At 40.5% G+C, this 5,547-nt stretch overlaps 1 pseudogene; it reads right to left on the reverse strand.

Moving 5' to 3' along the window:
- Positions 1 to 293: 293 nt before the first annotated feature.
- LOC147443453 (peptidyl-prolyl cis-trans isomerase CYP59 pseudogene) lies at positions 294 to 1,352 on the reverse strand (annotated as a pseudogene).
- Positions 1,353 to 5,547: the final 4,195 nt, after the last annotated feature.

Here is a 5,547-nt window from a genome sequence, read left to right on the forward strand (position 1 = left end):
GGGTAGCCTTGTTTACTGTGTCCTTTGATTTAGACCAGTAAGGCTACTTACATGAACATTGCATTGAGAAAAATGGATTTTTGCTTTGGAAAATTTGAGATAACATGTGCAAAGAAAGCACACCCAAATGTTTTCGATACTTTAATGTTAGTGTTGAAGCTCTTTACCTTTATAGCATTTGTGTTGTCTCTCATGATGCATGTAAAGATCATCTTGTAACCTTCTCCTATGCCTTTTTTGTTTTGGACCATTCCTTGACTGCCTTGTTGCATGTGAATGACAATTTGCTTCACTCATTCTTTCTTCTCTTGAGCTCTTACGGTGCCGCATCCCTTCTCTCCACCTTTTCCACCTTCCAATGACTTCATGCCGAATCGACGATACCGTGTCCACAATCTTGATACGCTCTGACTGAAATCGACGTGGATCCGTCGATCATCGATCACGGCATTGTTCATCTTGAAATAAGCATCTTCACAAGCTTCTCGAGTCTCGAATTCTATGAAAGCATAACATAAGCTGTTCTTGGACTTGTGGTCTTTGATAATCTCAGGTGAGAGAACTTTGCCGGATTTAGAAAAGATGATTTCCAAATCCTCATCCTTGGTTATGGGGTTAAGCTTGCATACAAAAAGAACATTTTCAGGTGGCTTGATCTCAGCTTCTGGAATGTCTCCTATCATTTCAAGAACAGCTGCTCTTGAATGTGCTTCCTTACAGAGCAAGAACGTGTCCAGTTCCTTGCAATCTAGCTTCTCATCCATGGGGACCCAATCATCTTCTAGCCTCACTTCATGATCTATAGCAATGGGTGAGCTTTGTGGCATGAGCTCATCAATCTGAGCGGGATCTTCGAAAGGATCTTCAAGCACATATGTGTGCTTAATCCTTATGTTTTGATACGGGCAATGATCTACATCAACGTATGCGTCGTTGATCTTCATGAGGACATCCAGACCCTTCCTGACAACGCGGAACAAACTATACTTGCCATCTAGGTAGTCAAGATGGGGTCTGGTGGTGATGTAAAACTGAGAAGCATTGAGATTGGGTCCAGCACTTGCCATGGCAACGACACCGACTGTATCATGCATGATGTGGGGATGGATCTCATCTTTGAAGAATGTTGCTTGGTGGCCGCGCAGGAGCTTGTAGAAAGAGTGCCCACCAGAGCCTATAGCAGTGGGATCGCCAGTCTGGACAAGGAAGTCCTTATGGACGGTGTGGAAGAGGCAATTGTTGTAATATTTGATCTTGCGAAGCTTCAGGAAATTTTGGGAGGCGAGAGGGAAGTCGCTGGTGTAGAGGACCACCACCATGTCGCCCAGGCTTGTGTTGAGGAGTACGGCCATCTCTCTCTCTCTCTCTCTCTCTCTCTCTCTCTCTCTCTCTCTCTCTCTCTCTCTCTCTCTCTCTCTCTCTCTCTCTCTCTCTCTCTCTCTCTCTCTCTCTGCGATGCCAAGGAGGGCCGTAATTTTTAGGCAGGGTGAATGCGATGGCGGGTCTGAGTAGCTGGCTGGGAGAGGCACCTAGGCGCGAAACATACGATTTCGAGCAGAGGGATCTGTAACGAAACTTTGACACAGCAGCGCTGTAGGCATGGCTTCTTCGGTAGGCCTAAGACACAGCTTGCAGACGGCCACCATGCTTTTCTTCTATGCTCCATTCCGATATCTGAACGCAGCAGCCACCACGTGGCATTAGATATAAATTTTAAAACAAAGATCGTTGCGAAACTTTGGTGTGAAAAGCTACCAGGTGAATAAAATAAAAAGCACAGTTGCAAATCATCAAGCTGAAGGGTACGTCGGATGCTTGCCAACGTGATGAGCCCTCAAATATTTCATGCGATCAACCGATGGCAGAGGTCTCTGTTCTAAATAGAAGATATCACATTTCAATCAATGATCAGTTGGCCTAATCTGGAGTCGAATCACCAACACTCATTGCCTTTCTAAGCCCGTTTAACACTTTTTTCTATTGTTGCTATTTGGCTGCTGGCGATGCAAACGACAGAGGAAGAAGAAATGGAATGAGTAAACCTCAAAGAGGACATGAGATCAGAAAAGCATAGCAGGATCGATCACACCAAAGCTTCTGATGGTTATCCTCAAGTAATTATAAGCCAGTGGGTTTAGTGCTAGCTGCTTGCGCTTTTAGCAGAGTGTGTAAGGGGATTAGTGGCAGACATCTCAATGTCGAGGGAAAGGCATTGGGGAATATTGCCACTAGTGCAAGTCATGGTCTGATGAGCTGTTGGCTTCAGTCATACTCCTCGTCCAACTTTGTTGATAGCCTATCAAAAAATTTGATGAGGCAAGAATTTCAGAACAATCTGCAGACAAACAAAAACATCTCTCATGACTAATTGAATGTAGAATATGATGTCCACGAGAGTTGGTTAATGTGTAGCTCCAAGGAGATGCAACAGCATTGTAGTGGAAGTCAAGTAGTAAATCATGCACGTGCTTACAGTGCTGATCAAGATCAAAAGAATAGACAAAGAGCAGAAGTAGAAGCTAATTCTTTTTTTCACACAAAGAGATTTGATGCTAGAGAAGCTGATGTACACGGACTGTAGAGTAATGGCATTTCTGGAGACAAGCATACCAATATGTCAGCACCTATTAGCCTCCAAGAGCAGTTCACTCATGTCCATTCAACAACTCGGTGGGATAGCAAACACTCTATAGACAATATTGCCAATATTGCGGCCTCATGTAAAGAGCTTCTCTTGCTAATAACCATGATTCGGTGGCGGATCCTATGAGCAAAGGTCTATGTACGTAGCAGCTATCGGAGCAAGTTTAGATGGCTGTAGATGACAGACATATTGTCGCCAACATAAACCCTCATTTTTCCTTGGGGCACTGATAATCTATTCACATCTTCTCAAAGGTATTTTGTGCAATAGGCGGTTGAGGTAGAAACCACATACAGCAAGCGTGACTCTACCTTGACAACATTGCAAGGCTCGTTATCTACATCCAATTTTCCATGCGCATGCATTTGCTTGGCGCAACACATAAATGCTATGGGGCAGGGCACGTCTTCCGTTTCTTATAATTTTTTGGAGAGATCACAGTGCCAACTCTCCACCATACTTCTGTATGGCACCTCTGTATGACGTGCACTGTATACTTTGCACTTTCAATGTATGACTTTTCATTGCAAGACGATATGTTTAACTATTCATATTGCTTTTTTGTAGCTCGACTCAAAAATCGGCCTGTAGATTGGACAATCGAAATGCAGCAGTACAACATTGCACGTCAGTAAAGCACCTCATTTATTGTTGCAGGTCATTTATGCTTTATCTATTTGCTTGAATTCGAATTTTTTGCATTGAGATAAGGTATATATTATAATTATAGAGGAGTTATCCATGTTATAAAGGCAGATATTACAATTATAGAGGATCTATCCATGTTAATCCAAATGACATTTTACCTTATCGTAAGATAAAATGTTAACATAACAAGGATACATTGGCACATCCCTTCAACAACAAATGTGTTCTCTTTCTTGGTGATCTTTCTTGGTCATGCACGGGAGCTTTGTAACACATGCCATATCACAAGCTCGGTCCACTTTCTACATGCAACTTTCTATAGGATGTCATGCTCTGTAAGACATGGAACGGACCTTGAATTGCTTTAGTTCTTTACCATTATTCGTGAAACAAAACCAGTTGTAGATGAGATCAATTGTACCTTGGGTACATGTATTATAGATGAAGCACATATGCATGACTGCATCAACAACTCTACTCCGATAATTTGTACTCACAGATGAGATTTCCAATACTATAAAAACCTGGCCTTGAATAAGTTGCACAATCAAATTGACATTACAAAAGTTGAAATAAAGACGAAGGGAGGTAACATAAATGTCCTTCAGTAGTGGCTCCTAGAGCCTAAGTTCAATGAGTTAGATTTGATCGCAATTGCCATGTGCTGCATGATCACTAAAAACACTGACTTGACAATTGGTGTGGCAAACGGTGCAACATGCATTGTTGATGCCATAGCACAAAACAAAGAAGGTGAGGTTACATTTATCGCTGTCCTCATTCATTGTACTCATAATAACTACAAAAAAAAAAGGAAAAACACAAATAACTACAAAAGAAGAAAGGAAAAATATAGTCAACATCCACCTTCTATGCTTCCAACCATTCGATGAAAATTTTCTTTTTAAAATACTTTCCGTTTGCAAGAATTTATATGTAGAACATATGCTAAAAAAAACATTCATCAGCAGACAACCTCCCTTTGATATAATCTCAACTGTAATTATCCCTATAATCTCGAATAATTGATGCGCTTAACTTTGTCTCCTCCCATAAACATTATTTCAAATGTATATCCCTTTCACACAGTGCTGCCCTTGCCAAATTAGTCATGCTCTTGTTTCCTTTAGTGCTAGATACTAAATATCAATTTGCATATGTTCTATGTATTCTATAGATATCATATAGCAAGGCCCACCAGGCAAGACTAGTTGTGCAAAGCCAACTCAAACTTACGGGAGAAGGAAACTAAACCGGCTCAAAATTTGGGAGTTTTAGTTATATTTTGCAAATTATATGTACAAAAACCTCCTCAAATTGGTAAATATCCTCTTCAATTTGCGGTGAGAAGGTTTTTGAACCGGCTCACTAAAATATGTTTCCCGAGCACTGGTTTACCCTACTTATAGAGTACACACACTTGCTTTTAGGCGAGAGGGCAACTGCTGGCCTCATGACTATATGGCACGGCCAAATGACAGGATAGGGTCGGAATTAAATCTCCGTCTCGTCGGATCCAAAATGTGAACTAGGTGTGAACTAGAATTTTGTGAACTAGGGGTGAACTAGGTGCCAAATTTTCTGGCACGAAATTCAAGGAATATTGCATGGGAATAACTAATTGATTCGAATATGAGATATCTAAAATTTTGTGCCTCATAAATATGAATTGCTTCACTTAAATAAGCACAATAAGGTGATTGATATTACTAGGTGATACTTGAAATTTATCCTCAATATTGAAACTAGGGGAGAACTATAATGTAAACTAAGTGTAAACTATGAAATCTCTGGTTATAATGTGAACTAAGAGTAAACTATGATATCATTACTAGCTATAATGTAAGCTTGGAACCATGTTTAAGAATTGATTTTTGATCACCCATAGTAGCTATCCTCTTGTTTGATCCTGTCCTTATAAGAGATGGAGTGTCTTGAAGGATACATAAGTGACTATGTGATCTCCGAGGATGATTCTTATAATGACACAAGCACCTATGAAACCAGCAACCATGAAGATGGTGAAGATCATCCTCAAGGAACCTTTACAAACATAGAGGAGCTAAGGAGACAAATAACTTTTTCTTCGTTTGATCCAAGTCAATATGTGTCTAATAGGTTCTACTCTTTTGAAAAGAAAAGTTATGACTTAATGAAGGATGCAATGCAAGGAAACATTTCAGTGACCTTGGAGGCGTTGAAGTCTTGTGATTCTAGAGGCATGCTTGATTTAAAAAGATGGAGGAAAATGAAAG

The sequence above is a fragment of the Adiantum capillus-veneris genome, chromosome 14 (genome assembly GCF_014529385.1).
Source record: "Adiantum capillus-veneris isolate H3 chromosome 14, ASM1452938v2, whole genome shotgun sequence".
Taxonomy (NCBI): domain Eukaryota; kingdom Viridiplantae; phylum Streptophyta; class Polypodiopsida; order Polypodiales; family Pteridaceae; genus Adiantum; species Adiantum capillus-veneris.